Source organism: Kogia breviceps, chromosome 5 (assembly GCF_026419965.1).
Source record: "Kogia breviceps isolate mKogBre1 chromosome 5, mKogBre1 haplotype 1, whole genome shotgun sequence".
Classification (NCBI taxonomy): Eukaryota; Metazoa; Chordata; class Mammalia; order Artiodactyla; family Physeteridae; genus Kogia; species Kogia breviceps.
In genome coordinates, this window is record NC_081314.1 from 99,985,457 (window position 1) to 100,007,362 (window position 21,906).

General features: G+C 36.2%; 1 long non-coding RNA gene across 1 annotated transcript in view; it reads left to right on the forward strand.

Annotated features, from left to right (window-relative positions):
- Window positions 1–13,236, forward strand: part of LOC136794329 (uncharacterized) — a 119,112-nt gene extending 105,876 nt beyond the window's left edge. Inside the window, exons 2-4 of the long non-coding RNA XR_010840936.1 lie at window positions 11,638–11,684; window positions 12,788–12,888; window positions 13,160–13,236. This is a non-coding gene — a long non-coding RNA (uncharacterized lncRNA). The remainder of the gene's footprint in view (window positions 1–11,637; window positions 11,685–12,787; window positions 12,889–13,159) is intronic.
- The last annotated feature ends 8,670 nt before the right edge of the window (window positions 13,237–21,906 follow it).

Here is a 21,906-nt window from a genome sequence, read left to right on the forward strand (position 1 = left end):
AATTATAGAAGATCTTTAGGAGTTTTAATTCAATATCTGAATGCATTTGATAATTAATATATATGTTTGTTATAATCAATCAAATTAATCTTATCTACCATGTTAGTTTAAAAATTTTCAAACAATCTGTTGATGCCCTTCACAGAATTCAAATTTCACTAGTGAAAAGAGATAGAAGAGGTTCCCACCTTTTGAATGATTATTAACAATGTATGTTGAAATATTTGGTAGACTGAAATGTGACAAACCAAAGGTTGGCAAAGTTTTTCTTTATAAAGCCACAGAGTAAATATTTTAGACTTTTGGGGTCATTTAACATTTTTGTTTTTACAACCCTTTAAAAATACTAAAATACATATCATATCCAGGGATATACAAAAACATGCCTGTGGATCAGGTGTGGTCAGTAGGCCATAACATACACAACTCTGCTTTAAAGTCATATCTATATCTTACTGACTAATACTTACATATGATTTCAAGAATATTGTAAAAGATGCAAGATAAAAAAATAATGGGGCTCCCCTGGTGGTGCAATGGTTGAGAATCTGCCTGCCAATGCAGGGAACACAGGTTTGAGCCCTGATCTGGGAAAATCCCACATACTGCGGAGGAACTGGGCCCGTGAGCCACAGCTACTGAGCCTGCGTGTCTGGAGCCTGTGCTCCGCAACAAGAGAGGCCGCGACAGTGAGAGGCCTGCGCACCGCGATGAAGAGTGGCCCCTGCTCTCCACAACTACAGAAAGTCCTTGCACAGAAATGAAGAACCAAAACAGCCCCCCCCCAAAAAAAAAGAATAAATGTATTTTAAAAAAATATGATGAACACTTGTAATTAAGAATATTTGACCTGGGGTCATGGGGAAGAGGTGAACCCTGTAAGGGTAGACCTAACTTGCAGCTAAACTACGGTAGTTCTATGCTTATCCTCAGGAGTATCTGGAGCCATGATACTAACTCTTTGTCAACAGAGGAATAAAATGTACCACCTAGATTTTATATGGCCTATTTTTAGCTATACACAGAATATAAATGACTCCTCAGGAAGCTCATCAGCTGCCTTTGCACCCCTGAAACCAAAATACCTCATGTGTATCTTGGAAGTTCGTAATCTGAAGGTGATGCCCATCTTATATGACTGAGGAAGGGCCCAGGCAGCTATAGCTGGAAGTCTCAGATCTCTGTTATTTGCCTCGGTTTTCTTTCTCCTGCTATCCTTTATCTTTTACCATTATTATGTGAGTATATCTTGTGGTGTCTCAAGTCTTTCCAGTTATCCAACTCTGTGTGATTTTTATAATGTTGACTAGATACTGAGGCTCATTCAGGTATTATCCCTTTCCTCTCTAAGCAGGACAAAAATTTGCCTGACTAGATTGAGTGACCTAATCCAACCAATGATCTAGTGGTCAGGAGAGGAAGTGGGAATATATCTTGAAATGGATATATTGGTACTTTTCAAGTTAGAAGCCTCTGCATAATTATTAAGAAAGGAGAGAACACCAGTCTTTAAAACAGAGGAGTGGGTCATGTCTGTGAGCCCAGAGGATTCAGATTTTCAAGTATATCAATCAATATTCCAATCCCATATCTCAGGGTCCAACATCTTCCCAATTAAGCTATTGATGTTGACAAACAGGCTTATCCAACTTGAGAAAACACACGTCTGTCTTGTAAGTAAGTAAGTCCTAGACTTGATATTCAGCAGTTTCTTCCCTTTGGCTTTAGCGATTAGATTCCCTTTATATGCTACTCATGTTGGCAAACAATTCTCCATGGGTCACTCACATGCATGTTTTGAGAGTAAATTAATGCCTACCCTTTGTTCCAGACTATGGTGATGTTTGTATAGCTGGAAAAGAATTATATCACAAAAGTTCTCCCACAGGAGTGAAAGTTCTAAGCCCCATGTCAGGCTCCCCAGTCTGGGGGTCTGGCATTGGGAGGAGAGCCCCAAGAGAATCCAGTATTGAAGGCCAGTGGGATTTGATCACAGGAATTCCAGAGGAATGGAGGAAACAGAGACTTCATTCTTGGAGGGTGCATACAAGGTCTCATGTGCACCATGGCCCAGGGAAAAAAGCAGTGACCTCATAAGAACTTAGTCCAGACCTACCTGCTAGTATTGGAGGGCCTCCTGTGGAGGTGGGGGAGGGCTGTGGCTCACTGTGGGGACAAAGACACTGGAAGTGGTAGTTCTGGGGAGTACTCATTAGCATGAGCCCTCCTAGAAGCTGCTATTTTCTCATCAAGACCTGTCCCACCCAACAGCTTGTAGATTCCAGTGCTGGGACATCTCAGGTCAAACAATCAACAGGGTTGGAACACAGCCCCACCCATCAGACAGGCTGCCTAACTCTTCCTGAGCCCACAGCTGCCCACTAAACACACCACTTGACACCCCTCGATTATTCAGAAGAAACTGCCGGCCAGAAGGGAGCAGCATTATATATTTAAAGTGATGAAAGGGAAAAACCTACAACCAAGAATACTCTACCCAACAAGGCTCTCATTCAGATTTGAGGGAAAATCAAAAGCTTAACAGACAAGGAAAAGCTAAGAGAATTTAGCATAACAAGAGAAGCTTTGCAACAAATTGTAAAGGAACTTCTCTAGGTGGAAAATAAAAGGTCACAACTAGAAACAAGAACATTACAAATGGAAAAGCTCACCAGTAAAGGCAAACATACCATAAAGGTAGGAAATCACCCATACACAAATATGATATCAAACCCAGCAACTGTGAAGAGAGTACAAATGCAGGATATTGGAAATGCATTTGAAATTAAAAGACCAGCAATTTAAAACAATTTTGTTTATATATAGACTGCTATATCAAAACCTCGTGGGAAACACAAACCAAAAATCCACAATAGATACACAAAAGAAAAAAGAATCCAAACAAAACACTAAAATTATTCATCAAATCACAACAGAAGAGAACAAAAGAGTAAGGGGAGAAAAAGAACTAAAGAAACAAATCCAAAACAATTAACAAAATGACAATAAAAATATACATATCTATAATTACCTTAATGTAAATTGATTAAATGCTCCAACCAAAAGACAAAGACTGGCTGAATGGATTAAAAAAACAGGCGATATATGTGCTGTCTACAAGAGACCCACTTCAGATCTAGGGACACATACAGACTGAAAGTAAGGTGATGGAAAAAGGGATTTCATGCAAATGGAAATCAAAAGAAAGCTGGGGTAGCATTATTCATATCAGACAAAATAGACTTTAAAATAAAGACTGTTACAAAAGACAAAGAAGGATACTACATAATGATCAAGGATCAATCCAAGGAGATATAACAACTGTAAATATATATGCACCCAACATAGGAGCACCTTAATATATGAGGCCAATACCAACAGCCATAAAAGGAGAAATTGACAGTAACATAATAATAGTGGGGAACTTTAACACCCCACTTTCATCAATGGACAGATCATCCAGACAGAAAATCAGTAAGAAAACACAGGCCTTAACACAGTAGACCAGATGGACTTAATTGATATTTAAACAGCATTCCATCCAGAAGCAGCAGAATACACATTCTTCTCAAGTGCACATGGAATATCCTCCAGGATTGATCACATGCTGGGCCGAAATCACAAATTAAATTTAAGAATATTTAAATCATATCAAGCATCTTTTCCAACCACAATGCTATGAGATTAGAAATCAACTACAAGAAAAAAGTGTAAAAAACACAAAAACGTGGAGGCTAGGCAATATGATACCAAACAGAAAATGGATTGCTGAAGAAATCAAAGAGGAAATTGAAAAATACCTAGAGATAAATGAAAATGAAAACATGGTAATCCAAAACCTATGGGATGCAACAAAAACATTCTTAAGAGGGAAGTTTATAGCAATACAATCTTACCCCAAGAAACAAGACAAATCTCAAATAAATAACCCAACCTTACACCTAAAGCAACTATAGAAAGAAGAACAAACAAAATTGGAAGTTAGTAGAAGGAAAGAAATCATAAAGATCAGAGCAAAAATAAATAAAATAGAGATGAAGGAAACAAAAGAAAAAAAATCAATGAAACTAAAAGCTGTTCCTTTGAAAATATGGACAAAATTGATAAAACTTTAGCCAGACTCATCAAGAAAAAAAGGGAGAGGGCTACAATCAATAAAATTAGAAATGAAAAAGAAGTTAAAACAGACAACACACAGGATTCAAAGGATCATAAGAGACTACTATAAACAACCATATGCCAATAAATGGGACAACCTAGAAGAAGTGGACAAATTCATAGAAAGGTACAATCTCCTGAGACTGAATCAGGAAGAAATAGAAAATATGAACAGACCAATTACAAGGAATGAAATTGAAAGTGTGATTTTAAAACTCCCAGCAAACAAAAGTCCAGGATCAGATGGCTTCAGAGGTGAAGTCAATCAAACATTTAGAGAAGAGTTATCACCTATCCTCCTGAAACTATTCTAAAAAATTACAGATGATGGAACACTCCCTTACTCATTCTATGAGGCCACCATCACCCTGATACCTAAACCAGACAAAGATACTACAAAAAAAGAAAATTACAGGCCAATATCAGTGATGAACACAGACACAAAAATCCTCAACAAAATACTACCAAACTGAATCTAATAAGACATTAAAAGGCTCAAATACCATGATCAAGTGGGATTTATCCCAAGGATGCAAGGATTTTTCAATGTACACAAATCAATCAATGTGATACACCACATTAACAAACTGAAGAATAAACACCATATGATCATTTCAATAGAAGCAGAAAAAGCTTTCAATAAAATTAAACACCGATTTATGATAAAATCTTTCCAGAAAGTGGGCACAGAGGAAACATACCCCAACACAATAAAGGCCATAAGTGACAAACTTACAACTAGCATCAAACTCAAAATTGAAAAGCTGAAATCATTTCCTCTAAGATCAGGAACAAAACAAGGATGTCCACTCTTGCCACTTTTTATTTAACATAGTTTTGGAAGCCCTAGCCATGGTAATCAGAGAAGAAAAAGTAATAAAGGGAATCCAAATTGGAAAAGAAGTAAAATGTCACTGTTTGCAGATGACATGATGTTATACATAGAAAATCCTAAAAACACTACCAGAAAACTACTAGAGCTCATCAATGAATTCAGTTAAAGTTGCAAGACATAAAATTAATACACAGAAATCTGTTGCATTTCTATACACTAACAAGGAAAGATCTGAAAGAGAAAGTAAATAAACAATCCCATTTACCATTGTATCAAAATAATTAAAATACCTAGGAATAAAACTACCTAAGAAGGCAAAGACCTGTACTCTGAAAACCATAAAATACTGATGAAAGAAATTGAAGATGCCACAAACAGATGGAATAGTATACCATGTTCTTGGATTGGAAGAATGAATATTGTCAAAATGACTATACCACCTAAGGCAATCTACAGATTCAATGCAATCCCTATCAAATTACCAATGGCAATTTTCACAGAACTAGAACAGAAAATTTTACAATTTGTATGGAAACACAAGACTCTGAACAGCCAAAGCAATCTTGAGAAAGAAAAACAAAGCTGGAGTAATCAGGCTCCCTGACTTCAGATTGTACTTCAAAGTTACAGTCATGAAAACAGTGTGGGACTGGCACAAAAACAGAAATATAGATCAATGGAACAGGATAGAAAGCCCAGAAATAAGCCCACACACCTATAGTCAATTAATTTATGACAAAGGAGAAAAGACAGCCTCTTCAATAAGTGGTGCTGGGAAAACTGGACAGCTACATGTAAAAGAATGAAATTAGAACATTCCCTAACACCACATAAAAAAATAAACTCACAATGAATTAAACACCTAAATGTAAGACTGGATACTATAAAACTCCTAGAGGAAAACATAGGCAGAACACGCTTTGACATAAACCACAGCAAGATCTTTTTTGATTTGTCTTCTAGAGTAATGGAAATAAAAACAAAATAAACAAACGTGACCTAATTAAACTCACAATCTTTTGCATAACAAAGGAAACCATAAACAAAATGAAAAGACAGCCCACAGAATAGCACAAAACATTTGCAAATGATGCAACCAACCAGGGATTAATCTCCAAAATATACAAACAGCTCATGCAGCTCAATATCAAAAAAACAACCCAATCAAGAAGTGGGCAGAAGACCTAAATAGACATTTCTCCAAAGAAGACATACAGATGGCCAGAAGGCACACCTGTTCAACATCACTAATTATTAGAGAAATGCAAATCAAACCTCAATGAGATATCACCTCACACCAGTCAGAATGACTGTCATCAAAAAATCTAGAAACAATAAATGCTGGAGAGGGTGTGGAGAAAATGAAACCCTCTTACACTGTTGGTGGGAATGTAAGTTGGTGCAGCCATTATCGAGAACACTATGGAGTTTCCTTAAAGAACTAAAAAATAGAGCTACCATATGATCCAGCAATCCCACTCCTGTGCATATATCCAGTGAAAACCATGGTTTGAAAGGATACATGCACCCCAATGTGCACTGCAGCACTGTTAACAATAGCCATGACACAGAAGCAACCTAAATGTCCATCAACAGATGAATGGGTAAAGAAAATGTGGTGTATATATATATACACACACACACACACACACACACAATGGAAAGTAACTAAGCCATTGAAAATGAAATAATGCCATTTGCATCAATGTGAGTGGACCTGGAGATTATCATATTAAGTGAAGTCATACAGAGAAAGACAATCATCATATGATATCACCTATATGCAGAATCTAAAAAGAAAAATGATACAAATGCACTTATTTACAAAATAGAAACAGACTCACAGAAAACAAACTTATGGTTACCAAGGGAAAGGTTGGGGAATAGATAAATTGGGAGTTTGGGATTGAGATATATAGACTAGTACACTTAAAATAGATAACCAACAAGGATCTACTGTATAGCACAGGGAACTCTGCTCAATATTCTGTAATAGCCTAAATGGGAAAAGAATTTGAAAAAGAATAGATACATGCACATGTATAACTGAGTCACTTTGTAAAACACCTGAAACTAACACAACTTTTAATCAACTATACTCCAATATAAAGTAAAAGTTAAAAGAAAACAAACCATTAGGGCAAAACCTCAGACTCCTCACAGTTCTTGATACTAAAGAAGCTGTCTGGGTTTCATTTTTAGCTTTCAATTGTTGATTAATCACACTAAGCCTTTATCTTTTATATTGTTTCTCAATAAACATGTTGCCCCTAGAAACTGCCACATTGTTTTGTTTTGTTTACCTGTGTATTGGATGCCTAGAACATAGCAGATGTTCAAAACATTGTATAATGAATGTATGCATAAGATTATTATATAGATTCATAATGGAACTAAGAATCTTTTACACATACACAAAGGAATAGCAAAATACGAACAGCATTTCCTCTTTCTACACATAGATCTAAGGATAAAAGACTGATCAAATCGGAGATTTGGAAGGAAGGAATTTGACATCCTGTAACTACCTTCCTCACTGCATATCAGAGGTTAACTGGCCTATACGAAGTCTTCAGGTATGGAAGATAATAAGGATGAAGTGAAATTGCTTGGCTATTGTATTAGGTCTTTCTAGAGAAAATAGGACCAATAGCATGTATGTATATATAAAGTGATTTATTATAAGGAATTAGCTCACATAATTAAGAGACTGACAAGTCCCAAGATCTGCAGAGTAAATCAGTAATCTAGAAACACAAGAATGCTGATGCTGTAGCTTCAATCTGAGTTCGAAGGCCTGGGAACCGGGAGAACTGATGATATAGTTCCAGTCTAAAGGCCACAGACTCAGTACCCAGAAAGAGCTAATGTTTCAGTTTAGCTTGAAAGCAGGAAAAAGCCTGTGTCCCAATTTGAAGACAGCAGGCAGAAAAGATTCTCTCTTAGTCAGAGGAGGGCAGCCTTTTTGTTCTATTCAGGCCTTCAACCGATTAGATGAGACTTGCCCACATTAGGGAAGGCAATCTTTACTCAAGCCACCAATTTAAGTGTTAATCTCACCCAAAAACATCTTCACAGAAACACCCAGAATAATGTTTGACCAAATATCTGGGCACTTGTGGCCCCGTCAAGCTGACACATAAGACTAACCATCATAGCTACCTATTTGGTTTTAGAGATTCAGGGAACAGAGTTGGGCATGAATAAAGAGTAAACTACACCCTGTGTAAGGTGTAAGTACTTACAGCTTTGCTATTGTTCAAACTTTATAAAAGCAAGGCCTAGAAAAAAGGCCACCAGTTTCAGGAAGACTTCCCTGACCACAAATGATAGATTCTACCTTTCTCCTCTCACACAGTTTTTATCTGTAGGATTAATAAGCTATTTAAACAAAATGCGTGTCTTTTTGAAAATCCTTTGCAAAATTTTACCTTTTACCTCTTAGTCTTTTGGGAAAAGATTATGAGACTGAATATTAGTTTGTTTTTACTTTCTTTTTTTGTCTTGCATAAAACAAAGTATTATAATTATAACTAAATATTCCTGTACAGAGAATAGAGAAACAAGTGAAATAGATAGCATGATGGTAGTTCACCTTAACAGCAGGAGAGGGTGGAGTCTAAAGAAAAGTTATCATTTAATAGTAAAATAATACAATAGAATAGTTTTAAGTCCTCTCAGTGCAACTTTCACATTTATTCTGGAATAGATTTGCAATATTATGTGTCATGGGATAAGCCAAAGCTACTGTTTCATTTTAAACACACTCTTGGTAAGTAAGCATGCATTCTGCTTTTAAAAAATATCTCTTTGAAGACACATCATTCACAAGCCTGACACAACAATCAAACCCAGGGTAGAAAATACAAGCACTCTTGTTTCAGATGCTTTCAAAAACACTCAGAGAGAAAGGTGCATTGTACAGTTCACACTACTCAGAGATGCAGGTTATTCAGAGGTTGCTCTTCAGTGCTGTGGAACTCTGAAGCAACATGGATTTCATGTGACTGAAGACAGTGTAAACATGGTATGTACTTATGGAAAGGATGGTTGAGAAAAACAGGCCTGCATAAAAAGTGACAGCACTTAAAACAAATTTATATTTGATAAACTTTTAGTAAAACTAAGCAAAAATGAAAATACTAACATCTCTTTAAAATACTTTCATAAAACACAGTGGTTAAAAAAAACCCTACTTGGGGCTTCCCTGGTGGTGCAGTGGTTGAAGGTCCGCCCTGTAATGCAGGGGACACAGGTTTGTGCCCCGGGCCGGGAGGATCCCACATGCCACAGAGTGGCTGGGCCCGTGACCCATGGCCGCTGAGCCTGTGCGTCCGGAGCCTGTGCTCCACAACGGGAGAGGCCACAACAGTGAGAGGCCTGCATACCGCAAAAAAAAAACAAAACAAAACAAACAAACAAACAAAAAAAAAAAGTCCCCTACTGTTTACATATGTTCAAAGTTGTTTTTTTATTCAAAGCATTGTTTTGAAGTGCACATTTTTCTTTACCCTCCTTATAGCTGACAAGAGAATATGACTTACACTATATAAAACACCATCCATTTATTGACCAAAAAAGTAAAAACCATATTAAATCCCCCAAAAGTAGAGATAAAAATAAATTTGTTTAACATAGACCCTGAAAATTATACAAATCCTCACAGGTTATTTGATATGTGTACTCTTAATCTTTCTTCTTTTCCCACATAAGTATCTAAACATGCGTGTGATTTGGGCAATCTATTTTTTGTTGTCCAATTATAAAACTATTTTTTATTGAGTTGTTGAATAAAGGGGAATTTTAAAACTGTTGTTACCTATTTTTCTTCTATATATTACTGTATGACATGATATTTAAATTAACATATCAATTATAATATATAAACCCTACTGTACCATAGTAAGTGGAGTTATATATATTTATATAATATGCACACAATTAATATAAACACGTATTAAAGTAAAGCAAAACATTCAAGCTAAAACTGAAATACTCTCCTTATGTGCTATCTGCTGCTCACTTCCTAAAATAAGTTAAAAATCAATTCTGTCTTCAACAGGTGTTTTTCTTTTGTTTTAACATCTTTATTGGAGTATAATTGCTTTACAATGTTGTGTTAGTTTCTGCTGTATAACAGAGTGGATCAGCTATATGCATACATATATCCCCATATCCCCTCCCTCTTGCATCTCCTTCCCACCCTCCCTATCCCACCCCTCTAGGTGGTCACAAAGCACCAAGCTGTTCTCCCCATGCGATGCAGCTGCTTCCCACTAGCTATCTAGTTTACATTTGGTAGTGTATATATGTCAATGCTACTCTCTCACTTCATCCCAGCTTACCTTTCCCCCTCCTCATGTCCTCAAGTCCATTCTCTAGGTCTGCATCTTTATTGCTGTCCTGCCCCTAGGTTCATCAAAACCTTTTTTTTTTTTTTTAGATTCCATATATATGTTAGCATACGGTATTTGTTTTTCCCTTTCTGACTTACTTCACTCTGTATGACAGACTCTAGGTCCATCCACCTCACTGCAAATAACTCAATTTCATTTCTTTTTATGGCTGAGTAATATTCACTTGTATATATGTGCCACATCTTCTTTACCCATTCATATGTTGATGGACATTTAGGTTGCATCCATGTCCTGGCTATTGTAAATAGTGCTGCAGTGAACATTGTGATACATGACTCTTTTTGAATTATGGTTTTCTCAGGGTATATGTCCAGTAGTGGGATTGTTGGGTCATATGGTAGTTCTATTTTCAGTATTTTAAGGAACCTCCATACTGTTCTTCATAGTGGCTGTATCAATTTACATTCCCACCAACAGTGCAAGACAGTTCCCTTTTCTCCACAGGCGAATTCTATGAAACATTTAGAGAAGAGCTAACACCTATCCTTCTCAAACTCTTCCAAAATGTAGCAGAGGGAGGAACACTCCCAAACTCATTCTATGAGGCCATCATCATCCTGATACCAAAACTAGACAAAGATGTCACAAAAAAAGAAAACTACAGGCTAATATCACTGATGAACATAGATGCAAAAATTCTCAACAAAATACTATCAAACAAAATCCACAGCACATTAAAAGGATCTTACACCATGATCAAGTGGGGTTTATCCCAGGAATGCAAGGATTCTTCAATATATGCAAATCAATCAACAGGTATTTTTAGTCAAAATTGTCACATCATTTATCTGCAGAGGCCTTTCTGGTAAAACAAAAGTTGTTTTTTTTATCCACTGCTTCTTTGGAGATCCAGGTTTAGGCATCTAGAATTCCATTATGATTAAATGTGATATATGGAGGCTGTGTGCACGTATATAATGTGGCAGGTAGCTACATGTTTCTCCTGATGCATTAGGCAGAACTCACCACAGGAAACCAAGGACATTCATTTTTAGTTTGTTTTTAGGTTTGTTTAGGCAACAGAACTCTTCCTGTGTGTTCAGAAGATTTTTGTTGGTAATTGGTCCACCAATTGCCAGGAGCATTTAAAACCTTTTTAAATGGTCTTACATTGATTTTCAGATATTTATTGATGCCCTTGTTAATCACAAGCTCTAAAATGCTTTTACTGTGTATTTCTCTCTCTTGTCTCTCTGATGTGTTGCCTTCATTCTTTCTGCTTCTCAGGCCCTCCATCTCAGAGCTTTTTCATGCAAGGTACACAACTCTGCAAGGTACGATATTATGTAAAACATTTGTATTTTTGCATTTGATGTAATATTTAGTGGCATTGCATTTGTCTTGATCATCAAGGGCTGTTTTCCTTGCCTAACTGCTGTATAATGGAAAAGAAAAAGTTCATTATCCAGAGATTTATAATTTTACTTTGCATTTGATATTGCATTTCTGCTCTAACCTCTGAATGTTCTATGATGTACTGATTTTAAAAAAAAAGCACTGTATATAAACAATGGAATGTGCATTTAAAATTATATGGTAATTACCTGGTAATATCTTCTTTGGCTCTTTTCAGTCAATGTTTCCTTCCAGCATGTGACTATTGTAGTTGTCTGCCTATTAAAATTAAAATTATGTAACAAGGTGCAAATGGCTTTCTTCCTCTACTGCAAATTCATCTTCGTGTTTATAGCTCTCACATTTGTTGTGAGATGATGTTTGCATGAAACTCAGAATCATGTTTCCATGATGCTGAGTTTCATGCAAAATTATTGTGCCATTATGAGTGTTGTATTTCTTAAAAGAGAAACATGCACATTTCCATCAAGTTGCCTTTGAAATGGAAGTAGAGCATAAGAAGCTAATTAAGAATCCCCCCCTAAATCCTGAGGATGAGTTTAGTAGGGAAGCACAAGTTTTCAAAGTTCTTAATATCACATAAGAGAAGTTTTTAATGGGGGCCAATGTGGTAATCTCACTCCAGGGCCTTGTGGATGTACCCTGACTAAGTTGCTTATGAAAATGTGATTTCTCAGGGCTTTGGGAAAATTTGATTTCATAAAAGAAGCCAAGGGAATTTTGATATAGCACTGAAGTGACAGGTTAATATTATTGGGAAAGAGAGTGGAAATGTATGCTTTTCTATTTCATTATTTCGATTTTGTCAATAGGATTGGCGTTATAATTCTCCCTGGGTTAGTCACAGGCCTATATACTTGTTAAAAGTGAATATAAAGTAAACACTAACTTGACAGGAAATTTGTTTTAAAAGATATGTTGGAGGAGGGGGCAAGAAGTTCAAGCTGAGAAAGAAGTCAAGCATTTTAGAACTTAACTGCTGAAACTTAATATTATTTTTCAAAATATGTTGCTGATAAAGGTAACTTCAGGGAGTCTCCACGTTGTCAAGACTCGGTAAATCACAAAACCAGGCGGCTTCCAACAGTAAAGATTTCACCAGTGTCAAGACACTAGCCTGAGGTAACTCATGAAATCTTCCCCGGGAATTCTTCCCACCTTCCAATTGGTCTTTGACACCTTCTAAAAGCAGGAGGAGAACAGGAAAGCATCCAGAGAATGGAAAGATAGGGACAGATTTTCTCCTGTTTCATTCAGTGATCAATTGGTTTACTAATTGATTCATTCCATAACCATCCACTGAACACATGTAACTCTTTTGGTGAGTGAAAAGTGTTCACTCTATTTTGTTTTCCTCTTTGTTTTTTTTTAACTGAATTTTATTCTTCAACAGGAAAAATCACATTTAAAGACTTCAATGGAAAAACAAAAACAAAGCTAGGCCGGATGAACAGATCTATGACAAAAAGCCAAATATCTACTTAATACCGTTTCTGAAATAAAACCAAGCTCCTTAATGTTTTTGCTACCCATGCATTTTTCTATAAGCTGCTAAATATCTAGGACAAAAGGTACTGAAGAGAAATGTAATCATTTTAAAAACAAATGCATAGCTGAGATAGAGAAAGGATTAAGAAAGCATCATTCCTTGAGGAATTTATGATCCATAGCAGCCACAGATATGTAATATAGAATATGAAAGTTTTAGAATACACCAAAACCACAATTCTCCTTTTAGGAATGTAGTCCAAAGAAAGAAATAATTATTTGCACAATATGTACACAAAGCATGAACCATTAAGGTTGTTATTATAGTGTTTTTAATAGCAAATAAAAATTAAATGTTTGGTGGTAGGGGATACACTGCATAAAGGAATCCAAAAATTTTAATAATGAAGCAGTAGAATATATCTTATTGACATGGATATATATTCACAATATACTGTTATATAAAAAGCACATGTCACAAGATATATTATATGATCCTATTTTATCCAAGTATACACATATAGATAAAAGCTAAAATTAGCTTATCCAAAATTTTAAAATTCATAATCATGTTATATATATATTTTTGAAGTATATATTCCAAGTTAAACTTGTCCTAATCTATATAAATTTTTGCTTTCAAAATTATGACATGAACACAACAAAGCCCTAAACAGGAGGATAAAAGGCAAATAGTGACAGGTTTGACAAAGTTCCAAAGTAACCTTGAACACATCTTTCTCTGATGCTGTTTCTACCTTTATAAGTTGAGCCCCATATCATTTCTCTGGCAAGATTATACTGAAAATTCAATGGGATCAGCATGTCAGGCACCTCATACCACACCTGAAATATGGTAAAAACTATAGTCAGAGTAGGCTTAACAAACAGTCATCTTTTATTTTTCCTTCCTATGTAATACTTCCTAATAAAAATAAATGCTTTTGTATTAGTTTCATTCAAATTAATGTATGACATGCTCAAATATTACAACAACAACAAAACTATCATTGACTTGTTTTGGGAATTCTTTTCTATCTTGCCTGCTTATGTACCAGCAGGTGCTAAGATATTTAATTAAATTCAACCAAATTACTGAATACCCATAATTCATTCTATATTCAGCTAGATGTTAGAGATAACAGAAGTAAGTACTACAAAGATCCTGCCCATGAAACAATATAAGACAGGCAAATAATTATACTACAGTGAAAAGTGTAATCACAGAAATAGTACAAGACACAATGGCACCACAGAAAGGGACTTGTTTAACTAGCTGTCTGGAAGGAATGGCAGAGCAGGCTTCCCAGAAGATATGACCTCTGAGGTGGGTTTAGAAGATTGACAATGTGGATAAGGAGGCAGCAATTGTTAGCTCAAGACTTAGACACAGTGAGCTTCCCTGGTTGGCGCAGTGGTTAAGAATCCACCTGCCAATACAGGGGACACGGGTTCGAGCCCTGGTCTGGGAACATCCCACATGCCATGGAGCAACAAAGCCTGTGCACCACAACTACTGAGCCTAAGCTCTAGAGCCCGTGAACCACAACTACTGAGCCCACGTGCCACAACTACTGAAGCCTGTGCACCTAGAGCCCATACTCTGCAACAAGAGAAGCCACCGCAATGAGAAGCCCACGCACCACAATGAAGAGTAGCCCCCGCTCGCAACTAGAGAAAGCCCACGTGCAGCAATGAAGACCAAACACAGTCAAAAATAAACAAATAAAGAAATTTATTTTTAAAAAAAGACTAAGACACAGAGAAAACCATGCTACATTTGTAGGAATTGGTGAGTATGCGTCCTGCAGGAGCATCATATAGAGAGGAAATGGAGAAGGCAATAGGGATTGAGGAGGAGGCCAGGGTCAGTGTTATGGGAGACCCCTGGGAAAATCCCAAGGCCCTCTGACACTGACATTATATATTTTTTCTTTCTCGAGAAGAGATAAGTTTTAAAACGCCTCTTGTTTCTTAAAGATACTATAGTAAGATATCCATGACCCTATTCCAGAAGAAAGCAGGAAATGTACAATCAGTAGAATCTCTTCCCAAAGTCTCCTTGTTTGGAGATCACGCTGACTTGTTATCTATGATTCTGTTAGAGAAGGTAAACTTGCCCTCGATTGAAAATGTTTATGATCAGATACCATTGCAGTCCTACAAGTTTTCCCCGATGGAGATGATTAAAGGGGTCAGAAAACATTTCTCACCACCTAAACACTCACCCAGTGGTACCCATACAGCTTGGCTATGGCAGAGGTCAAAATCATCCATATCTTCTACTGACCAACTGAGCCAAATGCTGCTTAGTACTCTATAGGATGAGGAATAAAAGGACGTTAAAAATTGTCCCCTGGTATTCTGAAACTTTTTACCTCACTACAGTTTAAGGATTAATATTAGGCCTGACCCAGAGAGGGGAAACATTTCTAAGTTTGCCAGTTCCTAAAACAGCTACATTATGAAAGTACTTACATGCTCTACTGAGAGATGCCAAGTGCCTTGGAGTCAGGCTGCTTGTAAAACCACTGTAAAACAGTCTGGACCTTCCTTTCCTTCCTCATTCCCTTCCCCTTCCCTCCTTCCTTTCTCTTTCTCTTTCTTTCATAGCTTTTCCAATTTCTTCCACTGTTATTAGTTTGTTTAAGTTTTCTCCACTGGAGTCATTTTTGGATGTCTGTTTCACCTGGCAGGTTTGAGTTAAAAATATGTATTAGTATTAGGTTTGCTTAACTTATGATCCTTTAGCTTTATTCTTTAGATCTGCACTGCTCTCTCCAAGTGTCTATTTCCCCATCTGGGGGGCAGGAATCCTATTTTGCAGGCTTCCTGGATCTATACCCATAAGAATCAACTCACAAGTGAATGAAGAGCTAACATCCACACAGGTGTAGAATTGTCTCATCCCATAAGATAAAACACAGGTTCATTTTACTTTTAATAAAATTTTATAAAGATGAATTCAAAGTAATTTTTATTGTTTTTATGCATTTATGCTTCTGTTGTTTAATTGGACAGCCTTATATAGTAAGTCCCCTACATTCAAAAGAGTTCCATTCCAAGAACATGTTCGTAAGTCCAGTTTGTTCAAAAGTCCAACAAAGTCAGTCTAGGTACCCAACTAACTCAGTTGGCTATAAAGTACTGCACTGTAATAGGTTTATAAAACTTTTCACACAAATAATACATAAAAACAAACACAAAAAATAAAACATTTTAAATCTTACAGTACAGTACCTTGAAAAGTACAGTAGTACAGCACAACAGCTGGCACACAAGGGCTGGTATTGAACAGGCAAGAAGAGTTACTGACTGGAGGAGGGAGAGGAGGTGGGAGATGTTAGAGCTGAAGGATCGTCAGCAATAGGAAACAGAGGGCAAGCTTCAATTTCACTCATGCCTGACGCTGATGGCACAGTTTCTGGTTCCTTGCAGGATTCAATTCTATCTACCCTCTTGAAAAGATGATCCAGTGATATATGGGTAGTAGGTCTTTTTTTCTCATCATAGATGACACAGTAGCACTGGATTGCATTCTGAATGGCTGCTGCAACCTTCATGCACTGTTCTATGTTCAGCTCCTGTGCCTCAAAACCCTAACAGTGCCTCCTCAAATAAAGAAGATCCCCTTGCCATTTCCTGCATAGTGAATTTCTTCAGTTCTTCAGATACTTCTTCCTCTTGTCTCTCTTCGTCTTTTCTATGGGCCTCCAATTCCATCAGGTCTTCAGTAGTAAGCTCCTCGTGTTGCACAGAAAGGAGTTCAATGTTATAAGAACGAGCGACATCTATCAACTTTTCACTTCGCGACATCTATCAACTTTTCACTTCACTCCACTCTCTCAGTTATTTTCACTTTTGTTTCCATTGTTATCGCTTGGTGCTTCTCAGCAGTACCAGCTATATCACCGCTGCTTTTATGCTTGCTTCTGGACATCCTGGGCTTGAAATAAAGATACCATACTACCGTACTCTATACACTACTGTAAAATACACAAAAGCACAACTACTTGTAGAGGATGCATGCATGTGACAATGTATATCAGACACGTGAACTAACTTACATGATTGGACATGCAAATGCACGTTCGCATCTTTGAAAGTTCACAACTTGAAGGTTCGTATGTAGGGGACTTACTCTATTGTAAGTAGGAAAAGACAGCCATTGTTATTCATTAATCCACTCATTATACATTATTCAGCTTATATTCAGGGGACAATATTTTATCATATATTGTCAGAAATAACAGTACTAATTATTAGCTACCTTAACATACTGATAATAGGAGTATCTTCAAGGAAAAGAAAATCTCCTATATAACCAATAGCCATATCATAAAGTTATGACTAAGCTACTTCAGACCAAAATAACTGACACTATGCAGATGATAGTTATTGCCAGCATATACATTAAACAATCCACGATTGATAGAATTATTGAGCAAATAGCCATGGATCACACGAGAGCATCAGTATTTTGATTGCTACAGTCTACTGTGACTTGTAAAAGGCAGGACCATGTTAAAAGTTTAGCCTGAGAAGGCAAAGGCTGGGGGAGTCAAGAAGAAATTTTATTCCTGTGGCACTTGGCTCTCACCAGAGATGCAAAAGCAAGGAACCCTTCACTTGACACCAGCTCCACTAGACTTTTAATAAGAATGGATAAGCCCGGTCTCTTAAAAATAAGCCTTTTTTTTAATTCTCCCCAACTCCCACTGTGATGAACACAGCCTAACTTCATCTTTTTAAAATGTTTTGTTTTATTACAGATACATCCTATTGTAAATTCAGCCTATTACCATTGTTTTAGAATGTTGCATTTTTGTGATTAATGCTAATTGTTTTTAATGGATTGCTTTCCAACTTTAATTATCTTTAACAGAGTTGGTATCATATTGTAACCTTATTACTCTATATTTTCCATACAGTATACTTTTATTTCAGTGTAGAAAACCAAATGGAAATTCCATGAAATATGAAGCATTTCCAAACTCAACCTCCCACTAAAAAGGCTAACATACTGTAAAACAATGAACAAACGTATATCTGAAAGATAGCCACTTCCCTAACAATGGGCATACATTCAATTTAGCAAAGGTGTTCCATAATCAGAGATTTTAACACAGATTTTAAAAATGTGCAGAGAGAGACAAATTTTCCCAACAGCTGCTATCCCTGAATACAGTCCTTTAACCCTTGCTGCAAGCAACTGATTAGCTGAACAGTTCTTGAGTACTTGACATTCAAGTACCGCCTTATGGTACAAAGAAGACTCAAATCATGCCCAGGTAAACAGAGAGGGGAACCATGAGGAATCTATCTAAGCAGTAAGTTTTAGTGAAAATTGCAGATGTTAATAGGAGCAAGAAAAAAATAAAATATATGAGACTATGCAAATATTTGTAACACGCTAATAATAGAAAAGGAGACACCCTAAGAAAAGAATACAAATCTGTTACAACTGCATTCTCAAGGAAACCTTAATGAATTCTATAAAATAAGATATTAAAGGGGATTTGGAAAGGTTTCAGAATTCACTGAAAAGACAAATACATCAACATTGCTGGCAGCAAAACTCATGATAAACAATACAGAAAACCAAGTGGAAAAGTAGCTTCAGTGGTTACACTGAAAAAAAGGTAAATTAATGAAAAATAAGATAATTTGCATAGAGGATAGATGAGTCTGATCCATTAGATTGGTAATAGATGTGACTGCATAAATGAACTAACAAGTAAATCAGAGAATGCATTTGAAGATATGAAAGAATACTTTATTAAAATAAAGGAAAATCAAAACAAAATTTTTAATAAAAAAATATTTTAAAGTCTCCTACAAGCCATATTGTGGTAAAAAACACAGGATTTCAGGGGTAAAGAAAAATCTGATACAACACTAGGCTAAAAAACCAAGGAAGATTACCTTTTAATACGATGGGCTTAAACATTTCTAGGTATGGGACATTTTGACGTGGTGATTTCCATGTGGCCATTTGACATAGCCCTTTTCACATTCCTCCTTTGACAGAGGGACATTCTGATTTAACTTAGAAAAAATTAACTTAGAGTTAATTATTTTTAAATTGCCCAATATTTGGAACACCTATCTTAAATAAGCATACCATCCCTGACTCTGTTTTGCAAGATATGCTTGTGTGTGGATCATTAAGATTGTCTAATTTTCTCTCTTTGATGTAAAAAAATTGTCAGTGGTTTAATGACATTATAATTTTGTGCTTATAATTTTATCAGGTTTTCTTAATATACCTTTTGCTTCTTTGTTGCAGAAGTTCATTATTTTTATGTATTTTTATTGAATTGTTCCCTTTAATTAAAAAGCTACTTCTTTTGTATGATTTGATGCTATTTATCATGAATTCTAAATTTGTATATTAATATCTTGATCTAGGATTTTCTTAGTTTTTTCATTAGTTTATTGTATCTTTGAATGGTATTTATACTCAACCTTCCGGAGACAATTTGTTTTAGTAAATCTCTTAAAATTTCATATATTTTAAGACACATTCCAAATGTTTTCCCTTTTCAAAGATACATTTATTTATTGTCTTATATTTCCTAGCTGGCTTTAAGTTTTCTGTTGTTGATTTTTCTCTTTAGATTTGTTTCCTGTTTCCTTTTTTCCTATATTTTCCTACAGGTCAACTTTCTTTAATCACATTTTTCCCATCCAAACCTGCAACTGGAGAAGAGTAATTGCTTTTACATTTTTTTCCTTTTTTTAAAAGCTATCTATACTCTGAAAGTGCTTGTATCTACTCTATATCTCAACTTTACAAATAAAACAATATATATTATGATTACATTTTCATCTTTTTTTCCCAATTCTCAGCTGCATTAGTATGCTATGAGAGTTTTTATTTAGTCTTTTAGATATAAAGTATTGTTCTTATCACATCACTCAAACTTTATTTCAAAAATTATAACTTTAATAAAGTTTAAAATTTAATTCAATTTAGATCTCTATTTATTGAAATTTTAAAATATAGTCATTGCACAACAGCATTTCACTCACAGAATTTCCGCTCTAATTAAGAGTTCCTTTTTTAGATTAAAGTACAGTCACATTGTACATATGGTTAAATTCTACCAACAGCATGTAGGATGTAAATTGATCTCAAATAGAAAATCCCTTAAATTATAGAATTATAAGCAATATATATTCCATTATAACCTGTACATATCCTAAAATTATTATTAGGACTGCATATGCTGTATAAGAGCTTCATATATGAAATAGATTCAGTTGTGTTCCAATATGATAGTATTTACTGAGATATGTTTTGACCAGGTCTCATTATTTTAGTTAGAAAAGCAATTAGAAAAAATTTCTAAGTAACTAATTTCTGTATTTTAAATGACTAAGGATGTTATTCACATCATTACATACTGAACTCTCTATAAAGATGCATAGGAATAATTTTTTTCTCTCCTTTCAATAATAGAGTTGTGATTCTGAGCATTTCAGTTATATTAACACACTGTGAATCATAGAACCAAACATAAAAGTCTTTCTCTTGGCTACTTGGATTTTGTAGTCAAATTTATGGCATGTTCTGTTCAAATACACACATTTATCTTTATCTCCTTTTTTCAACATATATTTACATGAGATGCCAAATTTCTCATCTAAAAATTGTATTCATCTTCATTGTCATCTCACCTACAATCATTGTGAATCAAACTCATTTAGGAATAAGGTGCAGTATGAATTAATAGTAATAATGGTCATCTTTTAGGTGTGCATAACAGTGAGAGACAAAATTACAGATAAAAATCCATACAGTATAAGATTAAGTATAAAACAAAGGTGCTAAGTGATATTGAAATGTAAGAAGTTCACTTAGACTGTGTTGAAATGGTCAGGAAAGACTTCATGGAGAGGGGACCTTCAGGATGGTGGAGGAGTAAGACGTGGAGATCACCTTCCTCCCAAAAAATACATCCAAAATACATCTACATGCAGAACAACTCCCACAGAACACCTACTGAATGCTGGCAGAGGAACTCAGACTTCCCAAAGGCAAGAAACTCCCCACATACCTGGGTAGGGAAAAAAAAAAAAAAGAAAAACAGAGACAAAAGAATAAAGACAGGACGCGCACCTCCAGGAAGGAGCTGTGAAGGAGGAAAAGTTTCCAGACACTAGGAAGCCCCTTCACTGGCGGAGACAGGGGGTGGGTGGGGGGAGAAGCTTTGGAGCCACTGAAGAGAGCACAGAAATGGGGGTGAAGAGGGCAAAGTGGAGAGACTCCCACACAGACGATCAGTGCTGACCAGCACTCACCAGCCTGAGATGCTTGCCTGCTCACCCACCAGGGGGGTGGGGACTGAGATCTGAGGCTCAGGCTTCAGAGGTCAGATCCCAGGGAGAGGACTGGGGTTGGTTGCGTGAACACAGCCTGAAGGGAGCTAGTGCACCACAGCTAGCCATGGGGGGAGTCCAGGAAAAAGTCTGGAACTGCCTAAGAGGCAAGAGACCATTGTTTTGGGGTGCACAAGGAGAGGAGATTCAGAGCACTGCCTAAACAAGCTCCAGAGACATGTGCGAGCCATGGCTACCACAGTGGACAACAGGGACAGGCATGAGATGCTAAGGCTGCTGCTGCATCCACTAGAATCTTCTGTGCAA